We start from the raw sequence: 22926 nt of genomic DNA, 5'->3' as shown, positions 1-22926 counted from the left end.
TCCATACTGCTAGTCTCCTCCCTTTCAGTATGTTCCATAGTGCTAGGCTCCTCCCTTTCTGTATGTTCCATGGTGCTAGGCTCCTCCCTTTCTGTATGTTCCATAGTGCTAGGCTCCTCCCTTTCTGTATGTTCCATAGTGCTAGGCTCCTCCCTTTCCTTATGTTCCATACTGCTAGGCTCCTCCCTTTCCTTATGTTCCATAGTGCTAGGCTCCTCCCTTTCTGTATGTTCCATAGTGCTAGGCTCCTCCCTTTCTGTATGTTCCATAGTGCTAGGCTCCTCCCTTTCCTTATGTTCCATAGTGCTAGGCTCCTCCCTTTCAGTATGTTCCATAGTGCTAGGCTCCTCCCTTTCTGTATGTTCCATAGTGCTAGGCTCCTCCCTTTCCTTATGTTCCATAGTGCTAGTCTCCTCCCTTTCCTTATGTTCCATAGTGCTAGGCTCCTCCCTTTCTGTATGTTCCATAGTGCTAGGCTCCTCCCTTTCTGTATGTTCCATAGTGCTAGGCTCCTCCCTTTCTGTATGTTCCATAGTGCTAGGCTCCTCCCTTTCCTATGTTCCATAGTGCTAGGCTCCTCCCTTTCTGTATGTTCTATAGTGATAGGCTCCTCCCTTTCTGTATGTTCCATGGTGCTAGGCTCCTCCCTTTCTGTATGTTCCATAGTGCTAGGCTCCTCCCTTTCTGTATGTTCCATAGTGCTAGGCTCCTCCCTTTCTGTATGTTCCATAGTGCTTAGGCTCCTCCCTTTCCTTATGTTCCATACTGCTAGTCTCCTCCCTTTCCTTATGTTCCATAGTGCTAGGCTCCTCCCTTTCTGTATGTTCCATAGTGCTAGGCTCCTCCTTTCCTTATGTTCCATACTGCTAGTCTCATGTTCCATAGTGCTAGGCTCCTCCCTTTCTGTATGTTCCATAGTGCTAGGCTCCTCCCTTTCCTTATGTTCCATAGTGCTAGTCTCCCCTTTCCTTATGTTCCATAGTGCTAGGCTCCTCCCCTTCCTTATGTTCCATAGTGCTAGGCCCCTCCCTTTCTGTATGTTCCATAGTGCTAGGCTCCTCCCTTTCAGTATGTTCCATAGTGCTAGGCTCCTCCCTTTCAGTATGTTCCATAGTGCTAGGCTCCTCCCTTTCTGTATGTTCCATAGTGCTAGGCTCCTCCCTTTCTGTATGTTCCATAGTGCTAGTCTCCTCCCTTTCTGTATGTTCCATAGTGCTAGGCTCCTCCCTTTCTGTATGTTCCATAGTGCTAGGCTCCTCCCTTTCTGTATGTTCCATAGTGCTAGGCTCCTCCCTTTCTGTATGTTCCATAGTGCTAGGCTCCTCACTTTCTGTATGTTCCATAGTGCTAGGCTCCTCCCTTTCCTTATGTTCCATAGTGCTAGGCTCCTCCCTTTCCTTATGTTCCATAGTGCTAGGCTCCTCCCTTTCCTTATGTTCCATAGTGCTAGTCTCCTCCTTTCTGTATGTTCCATAGTGCTAGTCTCCTCCCTTTCTGTATGTTCCATAGTGCTAGGCTCCTTCCTTTCTGTATGTTTCATAGTGCTATCCTCCTCCCTTTCTGTATGTTCCATAGTGCTAGGCTCCTCCTTTCTGTATGTTCCATAGTGCTAGGCTCCTCCCTTTCTGTATGTTCCATAGTGCTAGGCTCCTCCCTTTCAGTATGTTCCATAGTGCTAGGCTCCTCCCTTTCAGTATGTTCCATCGTGCTAGGCTCCTCCTTTCTGTATGTTCCATAGTGCTAGGCTCCTCCCTTTCAGTATGTTCCATAGTGCTAGGCTCCTCCCTTTCAGTATGTTCCATAGTGCTAGGCTCCTCCCTTTCTGTATGTTCCATAGTGCTAGGCTCCTCCCTTTCAGTATGTTCCATAGTGCTAGGCTCCTCCCTTTCGGTATGTTCCATAGTGCTAGGCTCCTCCCTTTCTGTATGTTCCATAGTGCTAGGCTCCTCCCTTTCAGTATGTTCCATAGTGCTAGGCTCCTCCCTTTCTGTATGTTCCATAGTGCTAGGCTCCTCCCTTTCCTATGTTCCATAGTGCTAGGCTCCTCCCTTTCTGTATGTTCCATAGTGCTAGGCTCCTCCCTTTCTGTATGTTCCATAGTGCTAGGCTCCTCCCTTTCCTCCCTTTCCTTATGTTCCATAGTGCTAGGCTCCTCCCTTTCTGTATGTTCCATAGTGCATGTATGTTCCATAGTGCTAGGCTCCTCCCTTTCTGTATGTTCCATAGTGCTAGGCTCCTCCCTTTCTGTATGTTCCATAGTGCTAGGCTCCTCCCTTTCTGTATGTTCCATAGTGCTAGGCTCCTCCCTTTCCTTATGTTCCATAGTGCATGTATGTTCCATAGTGCTAGGCTCCTCCCTTTCCTTATGTTGCATAGTGCTTAGGCTCCTCCCTTTCCGTAGGTTCCATAGTGCTAGGCTCCTCCCTTTCCCCATAGTGCTAGGCTCCTCCCTTTCTGTATGTTCCATAGTGCTAGGCTCCTCCCTTTCTGTATGTTCCATAGTGCTAGGCTCCTCCCTTTCAGTATGTTCCATCGTTCCTCCCTTTCTGTATGTTCCATAGTGCTAGGCTCCTCCCTTTCTGTATGTTCCATAGTGCTAGGCTCCTCCCTTTCCTCCCTTTCCTTATGTTCCATAGTGCTAGGCTCCTCCCTTTCTGCATGTTCCATAGTGCTAGGCTCCTCCGTTTCTGTATGTTCCATAGTGCTAGGCTCCTCCCTTTCTGTATGTTCCATAGTGCTAGGCTCCTCCCTTTCAGTATGTTCCATAGTGCTAGGCTCCTCCTTCCTCATGTTCCATAGTGCTAGGCTCCTCCTTTCTGTATGTTCCATAGTGCTAGGCTCCTCCCTTTCCTTATGTTCCATAGTGCATGTATGTTCCATAGTGCTAGGCTCCTCCCTTTCCTTATGTTCCATAGTGCTAGTCTCCTCCCTTTCCTTATGTTCCATAGTGCTAGGCTCCTCCCTTTCCTTATGTTCCATAGTGCTAGTCTCCTCCCTTTCTGTATGTTCCATAGTGCTAGGCTCCTCCTTTCCTTATGTTCCATAGTGCATGTTTCCATAGTGCTAGGCTCCTCCCTTTCCTTATGTTCCATGGTGCTAGGCTCCTCCCTTTCCGTAGGTTCCATAGTGCTAGGCTCCTCCCTTTCCTTATGTTCCATAGTGCTAGTCTCCTCCCTTTCTGTATGTTCCATAGTGCTAGGCTCCTCCTTTCTGTATGTTCCATAGTGCTAGGCTCCTCCCTTTCTGTATGTTCCATAGTGCTAGGCTCCTCCCTTTCCTATGTTCCATAGTGCTAGGCTCCTCCCTTTCTGTATGTTCTATAGTGATAGGCTCCTCCCTTTCTGTATGTTCCATGGTGCTAGGCTCCTCCCTTTCTGTATGTTCCAGTGCTAGGCTCCTCCCTTTCTGTATGTTCCATAGTGCTAGGCTCCTCCCTTTCCTATGTTCCATAGTGCTAGGCTCCTCCCTTTCTGTATGTTCTATAGTGCTAGGCTCCTCCCTTTCTGTATGTTCCATGGTGCTAGGCTCTCCCTTTCTGCATGTTCCATAGTGCTAGGCTCCTCCCTTTCTGTATGTTCCATAGTGCTAGGCTCCTCCCTTTCCTTATGTTCCATAGTGCTAGGCTCCTCCCTTTCCTTATGTTCCATACTGCTAGTCTCCTCCCTTTCCTTATGTTCCATAGTGCTAGGCTCCACCCTTTCTGTATGTTCCATAGTGCTAGGCTCCTCCCTTTCCTTATGTTCCATAGTGCTAGGCTCCACCCTTTCTGTATGTTCCATAGTGTAGGCTCTCCCTTTCCTATGTTCCATAGTGCTAGGCTCCTCCCTTTCTGTATGTTCTATAGTGCTAGGCTCCTCCCTTTCTGTATGTTCCATGGTGCTAGGCTCCTCCCTTTCTGTATGTTCCATAGTGCTAGGCTCCTCCCTTTCTGTATGTTCCATAGTGCTAGGCTCCTCCCTTTCTGTATGTTCCATAGTGCTTAGGCTCCTCCTTTTCCTTATGTTCCATACTGCTAGTCTCCTCCCTTTCCTTATGTTCCATAGTGCTAGGCTCCTCCCTTTCCTTATGTTCCATAGTGCTAGGCTCCTCCTTTCAGTATGTTCCATAGTGCTAGGCTCCTCCTTTCTGTTGTTCCATAGTGCTAGGCTCCTCCCTTTCTGTATGTTCTATAGTGATAGGCTCCTCCCTTTCTGTATGTTCCATGGTGCTAGGCTCCTCCCTTTCTGTATGTTCCAGTGCTAGGCTCCTCCCTTTCTGTATGTTCCATAGTGCTAGGCTCCTCCCTTTCCTATGTTCCATAGTGCTAGGCTCCTCCCTTTCTGTATGTTCTATAGTGCTAGGCTCCTCCCTTTCTGTATGTTCCATGGTGCTAGGCTCCTCCTTTCTGTATGTTCCATAGTGCTAGGCTCCTCCCTTTCTGTATGTTCCATAGTGCTAGGCTCCTCCCTTTCTGTATGTTCCATAGTGCTTAGGTTCCTCCCTTTCCTTATGTTCCATACTGCTAGTCTCCTCCCTTTCCTTATGTTCCATAGTGCTAGGCTCCTCCCTTCCTTATGTTCCATAGTGCTAGGCTCCTCCCTTTCAGTATGTTCCATAGTGCTAGGCTCCTCCCTTTCTGTATGTTCCATAGTGCTAGGCTCCTCCCTTTCAGTATGTTCCATAGTGCTAGGCTCCTCCCTTTCCTCCCTTTCCTTATGTTCCATAGTGCTAGGCTCCTCCCTTTCCTTATGTTCCATAGTGCATGTATGTTCCATAGTGCTAGGCTCCTCCCTTTCCTTATGTTCCATAGTGCTTAGGCTCCTCCCTTTCCTTATGTTCCATAGTGCTAGGCTCCTCCCTTTCTGTATGTTCCATGGTGCTAGGCTCCTCCCTTTCTGTATGTTCCATAGTGCTAGGCTCCTCCCTTTCTGTATGTTCCATAGTGCTAGGCTCCTCCCTTTCTGTATGTTCCATAGTGCTAGGCTCCTCCCTGTCTGTATGTTCCATAGTGCTAGGCTCCTCCCTTTCCTTATGTTCCATAGTGCATGTATGTTCCAGGCTAGGCCTCCCTTTCCTTATGTTGCATAGTGCTTAGGCTCCTCCCTTTCCGTATGTTCCATAGTGCTAGGCTCCTCCCTTTCCTTATGTTCCATAGTGCTAGGCTCCTCCCTTTCTGTATGTTCCATAGTGCTAGGCTCCTCCCTTTCTGTATGTTCCATAGTGCTAGGCTCCTCCCTTTCAGTATGTTCCATCGTGCTAGGCTCCTCCCTTTCTGTATGTTCCATAGTGCTAGGCTCCTACCTTTCTGTATGTTCCATAGTGCTAGGCTCCTACCTTCAGTATGTTCCATAGTGCTAGGCTCCTCCCTTTCTGCATGTTCCATAGTGCTAGGCTCCTCCGTTTCTGTATGTTCCATAGTGCTAGGCTCCTCCCTTTCTGTATGTTCCATAGTGCTAGGCTCCTCCTTTCAGTATGTTCCATAGTGCTAGGCTCCTCCTTTCCTCATGTTCCATAGTGCTAGGCTCCTCCCTTTCTGTATGTTCCATAGTGCTAGGCTCCTCCCTTTCCTTATGTTCCATCCCATAGTGCTAGGCTCCTCCCTTTCCTTATGTTCCATAGTGCTTAGGCTCCTCCCTTTCCGTAGGTTCCATAGTGCTAGGCTCCTCCCTTTCCTTATGTTCCATAGTGCTAGTCTCCTCCCTTTCTGTATGTTCCATAGTGCTAGGCTCCTCCCTTTCTGTATGTTCCATAGTGCTATGTATGTTCCATAGTGCTAGGTCTCCTCCTTTCCTATGTTCCATAGTGCTAGGCTCCTCCCTTTCTGTATGTTCCATAGTGCTAGGCTCCTCCCTTTCCTATGTTCCATAGTGCTAGGCTCCTCCCTTTCTGTATGTTCTATAGTGCTAGGCTCCTCCCCCTTTCTGTATGTTCCATGGTGCTAGGCTCCTCCCTTTCTGTATGTTCCATAGTGCTAGGCTCCTCCCTTTCTGTATGTTCCATAGTGCTAGGCTCCTCCCTTTCTGTATGTTCCATAGTGCTTAGGCTCCTCCTTTCTGTTCCATACTGCTAGTCTCCTCCTTTCCTTATGTTCCATAGTGCTAGGCTCCTCCCTTTCCTTATGTTCCATACTGCTAGTCCATGTTCCATAGTGCTAGGCTCCTCCCTTTCTGTATGTTCCATAGTGCTAGGCTCCTCCCTTTCTGTATGTTCCATAGTGCTAGGCTCCTCCCTTTCCTATGTTCCATAGTGCTAGGCTCCTCCCTTTCTGTATGTTCTATAGTGATAGGCTCCTCCCTTTCTGTATGTTCCATGGTGCTAGGCTCCTCCCTTTCTGTATGTTCCAGTGCTAGGCTCCTCCCTTTCTGTATGTTCCATAGTGCTAGGCTCCTCCCTTTCCTATGTTCCATAGTTCCATGTTCTATAGTGCTAGGCTCCTCCCTTTCTGTATGTTCCATGGTGCTAGGCTCCTCCCTTTCTGTATGTTCCATGGTGCTAGGCTCCTCCCTTTCTGTATGTTTCATAGTGCTAGGCTCCTCCCTTTCCTTATGTTCCATACTGCTAGTCTCCTCCCTTTCTGTATGTTCCATAGTGCTAGGCTCCTCCCTTTCCTTATGTTCCATAGTGCTAGGCTCCTCCCTTTCAGTATGTTCCATAGTGCTAGGCTCCTCCCTTTCTGTATGTTCCATAGTGCTAGGCTCCTCCCTTTCAGTGTGTTCCATAGTGCTAGGCTCCTCCCTTTCTGTATGTTCCATAGTGCTAGTCTCCTCCCTTTCTGTATGTTCCATAGTGCTAGGCTCCTCCCTTTCAGTATGTTCCATAGTGCTAGGCTCCTCCCTTTCTGTATGTTCCATAGTGCTAGTCTCCTCCTTTCCTTATGTTCCATAGTGCTAGGCTCCTCCCTTTCCTTATGTTCCATAGTGCTAGGCTCCTCCCTTTCAGTATGTTCCATAGTGCTAGGCTCCTCCCTTTCTGTATGTTCCATAGTGCTAGTCTCCTCCCTTTCTGTATGTTCCATAGTGCTAGGCTCCTCCCTTTCTGTATGTTCCATAGTGCTAGGCTCCTCCCTTTCTGTATGTTCCATGGTGCTAGGCTCCTCCCTTTCTGTATGTTCCATAGTGCTAGGCTCCTCCCTTTCTGTATGTTCCATAGTGCTAGGCTCCTCCCTTTCTGTATGTTCCATAGTGCTAGGCTCCTCCCTTTCCTTATGTTCCATAGTGCTAGGCTCCTCCCTTTCCTTATGTTCCATAGTGCTAGGCTCCTCCCTTTCCTTATGTTCCATAGTGCTAGTCTCCTCCCCTTTCTGTATGTTCCATAGTGCTAGTCTCTCCTTATGTTCCACAGTGCTAGGCTCCTCCTTTCTGTATGTTCCATAGTGCTAGGCTCCTCCCTTTCTGTATGTTCCATAGTGCTAGGCTCCTCCCTTTCCTTATGTTCCATAGTGCTAGGCTCCTCCTTTCTGTATGTTCCATAGTGCTAGGCTCCTCCTTTCTGTATGTTCCATAGTGCTAGGCTCCTCCCTTTCCTTATGTTCCATAGTGCTAGGCTCCTCCCTTTCAGTATGTTCCATAGTGCTAGGCTCCTCCCTTTCTGTATGTTCCATAGTGCTAGGCTCCTCCCTTTCTGTATGTTCCATAGTGCTAGGCTCCTCCCTTTCCTATGTTCCATAGTGCTAGGCTCCTCCCTTTCTGTATGTTCTATAGTGATAGGCTCCTCCCTTTCTGTATGTTCCATGGTGCTCCCTCCCTTTCTGTATGTTCCAGTGCTAGGCTCCTCCCTTTCTGTATGTTCCATAGTGCTAGGCTCCTCCCTCTGTATGTTCTATAGTGCTAGGCTCCTCCCTTTCTGTATGTTCCATGGTGCTAGGCTCCTCCCTTTCTGTATGTTCCATAGTGCTAGGCTCCTCCCTTTCTGTATGTTCCATAGTGCTAGGCTCCTCCTTTCCTTATGTTCCATACTGCTAGTCTCCTCCTTTCCTTATGTTCCATAGTGCTAGGCTCCTCCCTTTCCTTATGTTCCATAGTGCTAGGCTCCTCCCTTTCAGTATGTTCCATAGTGCTAGGCTCCTCCCTTTCTGTATGTTCCATAGTGCTAGGCTCCTCCCTTTCAGTATGTTCCATAGTGCTAGGCTCCTCCCTTTCTGTATGTTCCATAGTGCTATCTCCTCCCTTTCTGTATGTTCCATAGTGCTAGGCTCCTCCCTTTCCTTATGTTCCATAGTGCTAGTCTCCTCCCTTTCCTTATGTTCCATAGTGCTAGTCTCCTCCCTTTCTGTATGTTCCATAGTGCTAGGTCTCCCTTTCCTTATGTTCCATAGTGCTAGGCTCCTCCCTTCTGTATGTTCCATAGTGCTAGTCTCCTCCCTTTCTGTATGTTCCATAGTGCTAGGCTCCTCCCTTTCTGTATGTTCCATAGTGCTAGGCTCCTCCCTTTCTGTATGTTCCATGGTGCTAGGCTCCTCCCTTTCTGTATGTTCCATGGTGCTAGGCTCTCCCTTTCTGTATGTTCCATAGTGCTAGGCTCCTCCCTTTCTGTATGTTCCATAGTGCTAGGCTCCTCCCTTTCTTATGTTCCATAGTGCTAGGCTCCTCCCTTTCCTTATGTTCCATAGTGCTAGGCTCCTCCCTTTCCTTATGTTCCATAGTGCTAGTCTCCTCCCTTTCTGTATGTTCCATAGTGCTAGTCTCCTCCCTTATGTTCCACAGTGCTAGGCTCCTCCCTTCTGTATGTTCCATAGTGCTAGGCTCCTCCTTTCTGTATGTTCCATAGTGCTAGGCTCCTCCCTTCTGTATGTTCCATGGTGCTAGGCTCCTCCCTTTCTGTATGTTCCATAGTGCTAGGCTCCTCACTTTCTGTATGTTCCATAGTGCTAGGCTCCTCCCTTTCCTTATGTTCCATAGTGCTAGGCTCCTCCATGTTCCATAGTGCTAGGCTCCTCCCTTTCCTTATGTTCCATAGTGCTAGTCTCCTCCCTTTCTGTATGTTCCATAGTGCTAGTCTCCTCCCTTTCTGTATGTTCCATAGTGCTAGGCTCCTTCCTTTCTGTATGTTTCATAGTGCTATCCTCCTCCCTTTCTGTATGTTCCATAGTGCTAGGCTCCTCCCTTTCTGTATGTTCCATAGTGCTAGGCTCCTCCCTTTCTGTATGTTCCATAGTGCTAGGCTCCTCCCTTTCAGTATGTTCCATAGTGCTAGGCTCCTCCCTTTCAGTATGTTCCATCGTGCTAGGCTCCTCCTTTTCTGTATGTTCCATAGTGCTAGGCTCCTCCCTTTCTGTATGTTCCATAGTGCTAGGCTCCTCCCTTTCCTATGTTCCATAGTGCTAGGCTCCTCCCTTTCTGTATGTTCCATAGTGCTAGGCTCCTCCCTTTCAGTATGTTCCATAGTGCTAGGCTCCTCCCTTTCAGTATGTTCCATAGTGCTAGGCTCCTCCCTTTCTGTATGTTCCATAGTGCTAGGCTCCTCCTTTCAGTATGTTCCATAGTGCTAGGCTCCTCCCTTTCAGTATGTTCCATAGTGCTAGGCTCCTCCCTTTCAGTATGTTCCATAGTGCTAGGCTCCTCCCTTTCTGTATGTTCCATAGTGCTAGGCTCCTCCCTTTCTGTATGTTCCATAGTGCTAGGCTCCTCCCTTTCCTCCCTTTCCTTATGTTCCATAGTGCTAGGCTCCTCCCTTTCTGTATGTTCCATAGTGCATGTATGTTCCATAGTGCTAGGCTCCTCCCTTTCTGTATGTTCCATAGTGCTAGGCTCCTCCCTTTCTGTATGTTCCATAGTGCTAGGCTCCTCCCTTTCTGTATGTTCCATAGTGCTAGGCTCCTCCCTTTCCTTATGTTCCATAGTGCATGTATGTTCCATAGTGCTAGGCTCCTCCCTTTCCTTATGTTCCATAGTGCTTAGGCTCCTCCCTTTCCGTAGGTTCCATAGTGCTAGGCTGCTCCCTTTCCTTATGTTCCATAGTGCTAGGCTCCTCCCTTTCTGTATGTTCCATAGTGCTAGGCTCCTCCCTTTCTGTATGTTCCATAGTGCTAGGCTCCTCCCTTTCAGTATGTTCCATCGTGCTAGGCTCCTCCCTTTCTGTATGTTCCATAGTGCTAGGCTCCTCCCTTTCTGTATGTTCCATAGTGCTAGGCTCCTCCCTTTCCTCCCTTTCCTTATGTTCCATAGTGCTAGGGCTCCTCCCTTTCTGCATGTTCCATAGTGCTAGGCTCCTCCGTTTCTGTATGTTCCATAGTGCTAGGCTCCTCCTTTCTGTATGTTCCATAGTGCTAGGCTCCTCCCTTTCAGTATGTTCCATAGTGCTAGGCTCCTCCTTTCCTCATGTTCCATAGTGCTAGGCTCCTCCCTTTCTGTATGTTCCATAGTGCTAGGCTCCTCCTTTCCTTATGTTCCATAGTGCATGTATGTTCCATAGTGCTAGGCTCCTCCTTTCCTTATGTTCCATAGTGCTAGTCTCCTCCCTTTCCTTATGTTCCATAGTGCTAGGCTCCTCCCTTTCCTTATGTTCCATAGTGCTAGTCTCCTCCCTTTCTGTATGTTCCATAGTGCTAGGCTCCTCCCTTTCCTTATGTTCCATAGTGCATGTATGTTCCATAGTGCTAGGCTCCTCCCTTTCCTTATGTTCCATGGTGCTAGGCTCCTCCCTTTCCGTAGGTTCCATAGTGCTAGGCTCCTCCCTTTCCTTATGTTCCATAGTGCTAGTCTCCTCCCTTTCTGTATGTTCCATAGTGCTAGGCTCCTCCCTTTCTGTATGTTCCATAGTGCTAGGCTCCTCCCTTTCTGTATGTTCCATAGTGCTAGGCTCCTCCCTTTCCTATGTTCCATAGTGCTAGGCTCCTCCCTTTCTGTATGTTCTATAGTGATAGGCTCCTCCCTTTCTGTATGTTCCATGGTGCTAGGCTCCTCCCTTTCTGTATGTTCCATAGTGCTAGGCTCCTCCCTTTCTGTATGTTCCATAGTGCTAGGCTCCTCCCTTTCCTATGTTCCATAGTGCTAGGCTCCTCCCTTTCTGTATGTTCTATAGTGATAGGCTCCTCCCTTTCTGTATGTTCCATGGTGCTAGGCTCCTCCCTTTCTGTATGTTCCATAGTGCTAGGCTCCTCCCTTTCTGTATGTTCCATAGTGCTAGGCTCCTCCCTTTCCTTATGTTCCATAGTGCTAGGCTCCTCCCTTTCCTTATGTTCCATACTGCTAGTCTCCTCCCTTCCTTATGTTCCATAGTGCTAGGCTCCACCCTTTCTGTATGTTCCATAGTGCTAGGCTCCTCCCTTTCCTTATGTTCCATAGTGCTAGGCTCCACCCTTTCTGTATGTTCCATAGTGCTAGGCTCCTCCCTTTCCTATGTTCCATAGTGCTAGGCTCCTCCCTTTCTGTATGTTCTATAGTGCTAGGCTCCTCCCTTTCTGTATGTTCCATGGTGCTAGGCTCCTCCCTTTCTGTATGTTCCATAGTGCTAGGCTCCTCCCTTCTGTATGTTCCATAGTGCTAGGCTCCTCCTTTCTGTATGTTCCATAGTGCTTAGGCTCCTCCCTTTCCTTATGTTCCATACTGCTAGTCTCCTCCCTTTCCTTATGTTCCATAGTGCTAGGCTCCTCCCTTTCTTATGTTCCATAGTGCTAGGCTCCTCCCTTTCAGTATGTTCCATAGTGCTAGGCTCCTCCCTTTCTGTATGTTCCATAGTGCTAGGCTCCTCCCTTTCTGTATGTTCTATAGTGATAGGCTCCTCCCTTTCTGTATGTTCCATGGTGCTAGGCTCCTCCCTTTCTGTATGTTCCAGTGCTAGGCTCCTCCCTTTCTGTATGTTCCATAGTGCTAGGCTCCTCCCTTCCTATGTTCCATAGTGCTAGGCTCCTCCCTTTCTGTATGTTCTATAGTGCTAGGCTCCTCCCTTTCTGTATGTTCCATGGTGCTAGGCTCCTCCCTTTCTGTATGTTCCATAGTGCTAGGCTCCTCCCTTTCTGTATGTTCCATAGTGCTAGGCTCCTCCTTTCTGTATGTTCCATAGTGCTTAGGCTCCTCCCTTTCCTTATGTTCCATACTGCTAGTCTCCTCCCTTTCCTTATGTTCCATAGTGCTAGGCTCCTCCCTTTCCTTATGTTCCATAGTGCTAGGCTCCTCCCTTTCAGTATGTTCCATAGTGCTAGGCTCCTCCCTTTCTGTATGTTCCATAGTGCTAGGCTCCTCCTATGTTCCATAGTGCTAGGCTCCTCCCTTTCTGTATGTTCCATAGTGCTAGGCTCCTCCCTTTCCTTATGTTCCATAGTGCATGTATGTTCCATAGTGCTAGGCTCCTCCCTTTCCTTATGTTGCATAGTGCTTAGGCTCCTCCCTTTCCGTAGGTTCCATAGTGCTAGGCTCCTCCTTTCTGTATGTTCCATGGTGCTAGGCTCCTCCCTTTCTGTATGTTCCATAGTGCTAGGCTCCTCCCCTTTCTGTATGTTCCATAGTGCTAGGCTCCTCCCTTTCTGTATGTTCCATAGTGCTAGGCTCCTCCCTTTCTGTATGTTCCATAGTGCTAGGCTCCTCCCTTTCCTTATGTTCCATAGTGCATGTATGTTCCATAGTGCTAGGCCCCTCCCTTTCCTTATGTTGCATAGTGCTTAGGCTCCTCCCCTTTCCGTAGGTTCCATAGTGCTAGGCTCCTCCTTTCCTTATGTTCCATAGTGCTAGGCTCCTCCCTTTCTGTATGTTCCATAGTGCTAGGCTCCTCCCTTTCTGTATGTTCCATAGTGCTAGGCTCCTCCCTTTCAGTATGTTCCATCGTGCTAGGCTCCTCCCTTTCTGTATGTTCCATAGTGCTAGGCTCCTACCTTCTGTATGTTCCATAGTGCTAGGCTCCTACCTTCAGTATGTTCCATAGTGCTAGGCTCCTCCCTTTCTGCATGTTCCATAGTGCTAGGCTCCTCCGTTTCTGTATGTTCCATAGTGCTAGGCTCCTCCCTTTCTGTATGTTCCATAGTGCTAGGCTCCTCCCTTTCAGTATGTTCCATAGTGCTAGGCTCCTCCCTTTCCTCATGTTCCATAGTGCTAGGCTCCTCCCTTTCTGTATGTTCCATAGTGCTAGGCTCCTCCCTTTCTTATGTTCCATAGTGCATGTATGTTCCATAGTGCTAGGCTCCTCCCTTTCCTTATGTTCCATAGTGCTTAGGCTCCTCCCTTTCCGTAGGTTCCATAGTGCTAGGGCTCCTCCCTTTCCTTATGTTCCATAGTGCTAGTCTCCTCCCTTTCTGTATGTTCCATAGTGCTAGGCTCCTCCCTTTCTGTATGTTCCATAGTGCTAGGCTCCTCCCTTTCCTATGTTCCATAGTGCTAGGCTCCTCCCTTTCTGTATGTTCTATAGTGATAGGGCTCCTCCCTTTCTGTATGTTCCATGGTGCTAGGCTCCTCCCTTTCTGTATGTTCCATAGTGCTAGGCTCCTCCCTTTCCTATGTTCCATAGTGCTAGGCTCCTCCCTTTCTGTATGTTCTATAGTGATAGGCTCCTCCCTTTCTGTATGTTCCATGGTGCTAGGCTCCTCCCTTTCTGTATGTTCCATAGTGCTAGGCTCCTCCCTTTCTGTATGTTCCATAGTGCTAGGCTCCTCCCTTTCTGTATGTTCCATAGTGCTTAGGCTCCTCCCTTTCCTTATGTTCCATACTGCTAGTCTCCTCCCTTTCCTTATGTTCCATAGTGCTAGGCTCCTCCCTTTCCTTATGTTCCATAGTGCTAGTCTCCTCCCTTTCCTTATGTTCCATAGTGCTAGGCTCCTCCCTTTCCTTATGTTCCATAGTGCTAGGCTCCTCCCTTTCTGTATGTTCCATAGTGCTAGGCTCCTCCCTTTCCTATGTTCCATAGTGATAGGCTCCTCCCTTTCTGTATGTTCTATAGTGATAGGCTCCTCCCTTTCTGTATGTTCCATGGTGCTAGGCTCCTCCCTTTCTGTATGTTCCATAGTGCTAGGCTCCTCCCTTTCTGTATGTTCCATAGTGCTAGGCTCCTCCCTTTCCTATGTTCCATAGTGCTAGGCTCCTCCCTTTCTGTATGTTCTATAGTGCTAGGCTCCTCCTTTCTGTATGTTCCATGGTGCTAGGCTCCTCCCTTTCTGTATGTTCCATAGTGCTAGGCTCCTCCCTTTCTGTATGTTCCATAGTGCTAGGCTCCTCCTTTCCTTATGTTCCATACTGCTAGTCTCCTCCCTTTCCTTATGTTCCATAGTGCTAGGCTCCTCCCTTTCCTTATGTTCCATAGTGCTAGGCTCCTCCCTTTCAGTATGTTCCATAGTGCTAGGCTCCTCCCTTTCTGTATGTTCCATAGTGCTAGGCTCCTCCCTTTCAGTATGTTCCATAGTGCTAGGCTCCTCCCTTTCTGTATGTTCCATAGTGCTAGTCTCCCCTTTCTGTATGTTCCATAGTGCTAGGCTCCTCCTTTCAGTATGTTCCATAGTGCTAGGCTCCTCCCTTTCTGTATGTTCCATAGTGCTAGTCTCCTCCCTTTCCTTATGTTCCATAGTGCTAGGCTCCTCCCTTTCCTTATGTTCCATAGTGCTAGGCTCCTCCCTTTCAGTATGTTCCATAGTGCTAGGCTCCTCCCTTTCTGTATGTTCCATAGTGCTAGTCTCCTCCCTTTCTGTATGTTCCATAGTGCTAGGCTCCTCCTTTCTGTATGTTCCATAGTGCTAGGCTCCTCCCTTTCTGTATGTTCCATGGTGCTAGGCTCCTCCCTTTCTGTATGTTCCATGGTGCTAGGCTCCTCCTTTCTGTATGTTCCATAGTGCTAGGCTCCTCCCTTTCTGTATGTTCCATAGTGCTAGGCTCCTCCCTTTCCTTATGTTCCATAGTGCTAGGCTCCTCCTTTCTTATGTTCCATAGTGCTAGGCTCCTCCCTTTCCTTATGTTCCATAGTGCTAGTCTCCTCCTTTCTGTATGTTCCATAGTGCTAGTCTCCTCCCTTATGTTCCACAGTGCTAGGCTCCTCCCTTTCTGTATGTTCCATAGTGCTAGGCTCCTCCCTTTCTGTATGTTCCATAGTGCTAGGCTCCTCCCTTTCCTTATGTTCCATAGTGCTAGGGCTCCTCCCTTTCTGTATGTTCCATAGTGCTAGGCTCCTCCTTTCTGTATGTTCCATAGTGCTAGGCTCCTCCCTTTCCTTATGTTCCATAGTTAGGCTCCTCCCTAGTATGTTCCATAGTGCTAGGCTCCTCCCTTTCTGTATGTTCCATAGTGCTAGGCTCCTCCTTTCTGTATGTTCCATAGTGCTAGGCTCCTCCCTTTCCTATGTTCCATAGTGCTAGGCTCCTCCTTTCTGTATGTTCTATAGTGATAGGCTCCTCCTTTCTGTATGTTCCATGGTGCTAGGCTCCTCCCTTTCTGTATGTTCCAGTGCTAGGCTCCTCCTTTCTGTATGTTCCATAGTGCTAGGCTCCTCCTTTCTGTATGTTCTATAGTGCTAGGCTCCTCCCTTTCTGTATGTTCCATGGTGCTAGGCTCCTCCTTTCTGTATGTTCCATAGTGCTAGGCTCCTCCCTTTCTGTATGTTCCATAGTGCTAGGCTCCTCCTTTCCTTATGTTCCATACTGCTAGTCTCCTCCCTTTCTGTATGTTCCATAGTGCTAGGCTCCTCCCTTTCCTTATGTTCCATAGTGCTAGGCTCCTCCCTTTCAGTATGTTCCATAGTGCTAGGCTCCTCCCTTTCTGTATGCTCCATAGTGCTAGGCTCCTCCCTTTCAGTATGTTCCATAGTGCTAGGCTCCTCCCTTTCTGTATGTTCCATAGTGCTAGTCTCCTCCCTTTCTGTATGTTCCATAGTGCTAGGCTCCTCCCTTTCCTTATGTTCCATAGTGCTAGTCTCCTCCTTTCCTTATGTTCCATAGTGCTAGTCTCCCCCTTTCTGTATGTTCCATAGTGCTAGGCTCCTCCCTTTCCTTATGTTCCATAGTGCTAGGCTCCTCCCCTTCTGTATGTTCCATAGTGCTAGTCTCCTCCCTTTCTGTATGTTCCATAGTGCTAGGCTCCTCCTTTCTGTATGTTCCATAGTGCTAGGCTCCTCCCTTTCTGTATGTTCCATGGTGCTAGGCTCCTCCCTTTCTGTATGTTCCATAGTGCTAGTCTCCTCCCTTTCTGTATGTTCCATAGTGCTAGGCTCCTCCCTTTCTGTATGTTCCATAGTGCTAGGCTCCTCCCTTTCCTTATGTTCCATAGTGCTAGGCTCCTCCCTTTCCTTATGTTCCATAGTGCTAGGCTCCTCCCTTTCTGTATGTTCCATAGTGCTAGTCTCCTCCCTTTCTGTATGTTCCATAGTGCTAGTCTCCTCCCTTATGTTCCACAGTGCTAGGCTCCTCCCTTTCTGTATGTTCCATAGTGCTAGGCTCCTCCCTTTCTGTATGTTCCATAGTGCTAGGCTCCTCCCTTTCTGTATGTTCCATGGTGCTAGGCTCCTCCCTTTCCTTATGTTCCATAGTGCTAGGCTCCTCCCTTTCTGTATGTTCCATAGTGCTAGGCTCCTCCTTTCTGTATGTTCCATGGTGCTAGGCTCCTCCCTTTCTGTATGTTCCATGGTGCTAGGCTCCTCCTTTCTGTATGTTCCATGGTGCTAGGCTCCTCCCTTTCTGTATGTTCCATAGTGCTAGGCTCCTCCCTTTCTGTATGTTCCATAGTGCTAGGCTCCTCCTTTCAGTATGTTCCATAGTGCTAGGCTCCTCCCTTTCCTATGTTCCATAGTGATAGGCTCCTCCTTTCTGTATGTTCCATAGTGCTAGGCTCCTCCCTTTCAGTATGTTCCATAGTGCTAGTCTCCTCCCTTTCTGTATGTTCCATAGTGCTAGGCTCCTCCCTTTCCTTATGTTCCATAGTGCTAGTCTCCTCCCTTTCTGTATGTTCCATAGTGCTAGGCTCCTCCCTTTCTGTATGTTCCATAGTGCTAGGCTCCTCCCTTTCTGTATGTTCCATAGTGCTAGGCTCCTCCTTTCTGTATGTTCCATAGTGCTAGGCTCCTCCCTTTCTGTATGTTCCATAGTGCTAGGCTCCTCCCTTTCCTCCCTTTCCTTATGTTCCATAGTGCTAGGCTCCTCCCTTTCTGTATGTTCCATAGTGCTAGGCTCCTCCCTTTCTGTATGTTCCATAGTGCTAGGCTCCTCCCTTTCTGTATGTTCCATAGTGCTAGGCTCCTCCGTTTCTGTATGTTCCATAGTGCTAGGCTCCTCCCTTTCTGTATGTTCCATAGTGCTAGGCTCCTCCTTTCCTCATGTTCCATAGTGCTAGGCTCCTCCTTTCTGTATGTTCCATAGTGCTAGGCTCCTCCCTTTCCTTATGTTCCATAGTGCATGTATGTTCCATAGTGCTAGGCTCCTCCCTTTCCTTATGTTCCATAGTGCTTAGGCTCCTCCCTTTCCGTAGGTTCCATAGTGCTAGGCTCCTCCCTTTCCTTATGTTCCATAGTGCTAGGCTCCTCCCTTTCCGTAGGTTCCACGTCCATTTGCACAGGAATGGTGCAACCGTGCTGATCACATCTATACTGTATAAGTATGATTTCCATATGATGCTCAGAGGCTGAACACTGAGCTGAGGTTGAGCTAAAACTGACTTTTGACGAATGATGATTTGCTAAGTCGGATCGCCGACGATCTGATGGATTTATGACTATTTATATGGAGCAAATATTTCCCACTGGGCACACCATGTCATTTCAACGTGTAAATGTGGGTAATATTTGGCTGATACGTTGATCAATGAGATTCCAGCCTTTATTCACCCACATAGACAGCCAGAAGGTTGTTGAATGTGTTATCACGATGCTTTCAACCATCTAAAAGCAAAACAAAAGTCTTAAGATCATAGTTAAAGAATAGGAATAAATCAAATGAAACTGCATTTAATGTTGGATTTGATTTAGTTCTATTCTTTAACTTTGATGTTTGGTTGAAATGGAGACGTGAACCCAACATATCAGTTATTCATTTGTAGACAAATTGGAAGTAAACCAGTCAGTGGTACAGATGGAACTGTCCAATCAGAACTAAGTCAGTGGTACAGGTGGAACTATCCAATCAGAACTAAGTCAGTGGTACAGATGGAACTATCCAATCAGAACTAAGTCAGTGGTACAGAGGGAACTATCCAATCAGAACTAAGTCAGTGGTACAGATGGAACTATCCAATCAGAACTAAGTCAGTGGTACAGAGGGAACTATCCAATCAGAACTAAGTCAGTGGTACAGATGGAACTATCCAATCAGAACGAAGTCAGTGGTACAGATGGAACTGTCCAATCAGAACGAAGTCAGTGGTACAGAGGGAACTATCCAATCAGAACTAAGTCAGTGGTACAGATGGAACTGTCCAATCAGAACTAAGTCAGTGGTACAGAGGGAACTATCCAATCAGAACTAAGTCAGTGGTACAGATGGAACTATCCAATCAGAACTAAGTCAGTGGTACAGAGGGAACTGTCCAATCAGAACTAAGTCAGTGGTACAGGTGGAACTGTCCAATCAGAACTAAGTCAGTGGTACAGATGGAACTGTCCAATCAGAACTAAGTCAGTGGTACAGATGGAACTATCCAATCAGAACTAAGTCAGTGGTACAGAAGGAGCTGTCCAATCAGAACTATCCAATCAGAACGAAGTCAGTAGTACAGATGGAACTATCCAATCAGAACTAAGTCAGTGGTACAGATGGAACTATCCAATCAGAACTAAGTCAGTGGTACAGGTGGAACTGTCCAATCAGAACTAAGTCAGTGGTACAGAGGAACTATCCAATCAGAAAGAAGTCAGTGGTACAGATGGAACTGTCCAATCAGAACGAAGTCAGTGGTACAGATGGAACTATCCAATCAGAACGAAGTCAGTGGTACAGGTGGAACTATCCAATCAGAACTAAGTCAGTGGTACAGATGGAACTATCCAATCAGAACTAAGTCAGTGGTACAGAGGGAACTATCCAATCAGAACTAAGTCAGTGGTACAGATGGAACTATCCAATCAGAACTAAGTCAGTAGTACAGATGGAACTATCCAATCAGAACTAAGTCAGTGGTACAGATGGAACTGTCCAATCAGAACTAAGTCAGTGGTACAGATGGAACTATCCAATCAGAACTAAGTCAGTGGTACAGATGGAACTATCCAATCAGAACTAAGTCAGTGGTACAGATGGAACTATCCAATCAGAACTAAGTCAGTGGTACAGGTGGAACTATCCAATCAGAACGAAGTCAGTGGTACAGATGGAACTATCCAATCAGAACTAAGTCAGTGGTACAGATGGAACTGTCCAATCAGAACTAAGTCAGTGGTACAGAGGGAACTATCCAATCAGAACTAAGTCAGTGGTACAGGTGGAACTATCCAATCAGAACTAAGTCAGTGGTACAGAGGGAACTATCCAATCAGAACTAAGTCAGTGGTACAGGTGGAACTATCCAATCAGAACGAAGTCAGTGGTACAGATGGAACTATCCAATCAGAACGAAGTCAGTGGTACAGGTGGAACTATCCAATCAGAACGAAGTCAGTGGTACAGGTGGAACTATCCAATCAGAACGAAGTCAGTGGTACAGATGGAACTATCCAATCAGAACTAAGTCAGTGGTACAGATGGAACTATCCAATCAGAACTAAGTCAGTAGTACAGATGGAACTATCCAATCAGAACGAAGTCAGTGGTACAGATGGAACTATCCAATCAGAACTAAGTCAGTGGTACAGGTGGAACTATCCAATCAGAACTAAGTCAGTGGTACAGATGGAACTATCCAATCAGAACTAAGTCAGTAGTACAGATGGAACTATCCAATCAGAAGATACATCTCCTTCAAATGGAGATATTTGGTTGCGTTGACAACCAAACACAATTAAAGATTCAGTTTGTCTATACACATTAATAATTTCACGTCTCCATCTCAACTAAAATTACAAATACTAAATCAAATGAAACTTTAAATGCACTTGTTAATATTGCAGATAGATTGTTGGTTCTATCAACGTAATTGCCACACTGTATATAACTGTGATGTAATGTTTCACAGAAGTCTTTAACCTTTCCTTTCTCATACTTTCTACAGATTATACATTAAAGATTCATATTTTTACTAAAAGTATTAGAACAGCGTAACTCTGTGTTGTCTGTTCACACTGCTATGCTTTATCCTGGCCAGGTCGCAGTTGCAAATGAGAACTTGTTCTCAACTAGCCTACCTGGTTAAATAAAGGTGAAATAAAAAATAAATAAAATTATTATATAATTGATCGATTGACTATGACTTTTCAGATCACCCAGCAGTGCTGTCTGCAGAGCTCCAGGTAAATATTACAAATCTTCAGCCATTCCTGAACATCGATCCAACAACGAGCTACATAAGGACGGTACCAAAACAAATGATCTAGTGATTCTGTCTCTTCACAACAAAATAGGCAGAGCTGGAAAGGTTGTATCCCCCATATAGAGAAGTTTGTATAATCATTTAAATTAGAAAACTAAGTTTTGAATCCGGTGTTGTTCTGCGTACCAGTTTGTAAATCATGTGCCATGGAATCGCACATCGGAAATCTCTTCCCAACTATTTTGCAATCTATATGGCTGTCAATTTATTCATCCTTTTTATTTATCACAATAATCTTTAACTAATTATTGTCTTTAATGTAGAGCCAACAGACAAGTTCCTTACTTTTTCCTCCTCCCACTTGCCTCCTCCGTTTCTGTGGTAATGCTGCAATTAGTTTGTTGTAATTTTGGGTAGAGCAGAATTTTCCATATGTTTAAGTTAGCTGTATGTGTGACATTACTCCACCAGTCACATTTATGATATATTTGACAAAAATTCGAACATTTTGTTTGACATTTTTGAGATTGAGTTTACATAGAACATATTGACCATTAACTTGAAGATTCCATTGGAGACCCTAGACGTATATATATTGTCAATTTTTAGTTGAAATCTGGGTTGAATTGAAACAATAGCTGACGATGACTGCAAACCCAATATAGTCTAATTAGATGATGTACAGTGACTTCAGAAAGTATTCAGACCCTTGACTTCTTCCATGTTGTTGTGTTACAACTTTTCAAATGGATGATGTTGAGATGTTATGTCACTGACCTTCTCACAACACCCCATAATGTCAAAGTGGAATTAATGTGTGTTTTTAGAACGTTTACTAATTATTTGCAAATGAAAAAGCTGAAATTGGCGAAGCGAGAGGCTACATTAGTCTCCTCACCCACCTGTTGTACCACCAGCCTCCTCTGTTCTCCTGGGCACAGCTACCCTGTAGGTAGCGGTCATGGTCCTATAGGAATCATCAGGATAACACGTTTACATTATGCTTTTCACTACCAAATTGTAGTGCATTTCACTGTGCTAAATAGACAGTTTTCACTGTGCTCAATACACTATGACTGTCTTCACTGTGCTCAATACACTATGAGTGTCTTCACTGTGCTAAATAGACTGAGTGTTTTCACTGTGCTCAATACACTATGAGTGTCTTCACTGTGCTCAATACACTATGAGCCCTAGGACCGTGCCCCAGGACTACCTGACATGATGGCTCCTTGCTGTCCCCAGTCCACCTGACTGTGCTGCTGCTCCAGTTTCAACTGTTCTGCCTTACTATTATTTGACCATGCTGGTCATTTATGAACATTTGAACATCTTGGCCATGTTCTGTTATAATCTCCACCCGGCACAGCCAGAAGAGGACTGGCCACCCCACATAGCCTGGTTCCTCTCTACCCAGTACAGCCAGAAGAGGACTGGCCACCCCACATAGCCTGGTTCCTCTCTAGGTTTCTTCCTAGGTTTTGGCCTTTCTAGGGAGTTTTTCCTAGCCACCGTGCTTCTACACCTGCATTGCTTGCTGTTTTGGGGGTTTCAGGCTGGGTTTCTGTACAGCACTTTGAGATATCAGCTGATGTACGAAGGGCTATATAAATAAATTTGATTTGATTTGATGAGTGTCTTCACTGTGCTCAATACACTATGAGTGTCTTCACTGTGCTCAATACACTATGAGTGTCTTCACTGTGCTCAATACACTATGAGTGTCTTCACTGTGCTCAATACACTATGAGTGTCTTCACTGTGCTCAATACACTGAGTGTCTTCACTGTGCTCAATACACTGAGTGTCTTCACTCTGCTCAATACACTGAGTGTTTTCACTGTGCTCAATACACTATGAGTGTCTTCACGGTGCTCAATACACTGACTGTCTTCACTGTGCTCAATACACTGAGTGTCTTCACTGTGCTCAATACACTATGAGTGTTTTCAATGTGCTCAATACACTGAGTGTCTTCACTGTGCTCAATACACTGAGTGTCTTCACTCTGCTCAATACACTGAGTGTCTTCACTGTGCTTAATACACTATGAGTGTTTTCACTGTGCTCAATACACAATGAGTGTCTTCACTGTGCTCAATACACTGAGTGTCTTCACTGTGCTCAATACACTGAGTGTTTTCACTGTGCTCAATACACTATGAGTGTCTTCACTGTGCTCAATACACTGAGTGTCTTCACTGTGCTCAATACACTGAGTGTTTTCACTGTGCTCAATACACTATGAGTGTCTTCACTGTGCTCAATACACTGAGTGTCTTCACGGTGCTCAATACACTATGAGTGTCTTCACTGTGCTCAATACACTGACTGTCTTCACTGTGCTCAATACACTGAGTGTCTTCACTGTGCTCAATACACTGAGTGTCTTCACTGTGCTCAATACACAATGAGTGTCTTCACTGTGCTCAATATACAATGAGTGTCTTCACTGTGCTCAATACACTATGAGTGTCTTCACTGTGCTCAAAACACTATGAGTGTCTTCACTGTGCTCAATACACTATGAGTGTTTTCACTGTGCTCAATACCCTATGAGTGTCTTCACTGTGCTCAATACACTATGAGTGTTTTCAATGTGCTCAATACACTGAGTGTCTTCACTGTGCTCAGTACACTATGAGTGTCTTCA

The 22926-nt window shown here is 46.3% G+C and overlaps 1 pseudogene; it reads right to left on the bottom strand.

The window, feature by feature from the left end:
- The window catches only part of LOC127925906 (fibrinogen-like protein 1), a 65571-nt pseudogene that overhangs the window by 8800 nt on the left and 33845 nt on the right, over positions 1 to 22926 (bottom strand).

This window comes from Oncorhynchus keta, unplaced genomic scaffold (assembly GCF_023373465.1).
Source record: "Oncorhynchus keta strain PuntledgeMale-10-30-2019 unplaced genomic scaffold, Oket_V2 Un_contig_6487_pilon_pilon, whole genome shotgun sequence".
Taxonomy (NCBI): Eukaryota; Metazoa; Chordata; class Actinopteri; order Salmoniformes; family Salmonidae; genus Oncorhynchus; species Oncorhynchus keta.
This window is presented reverse-complemented; position numbering and strand designations above follow the sequence as displayed.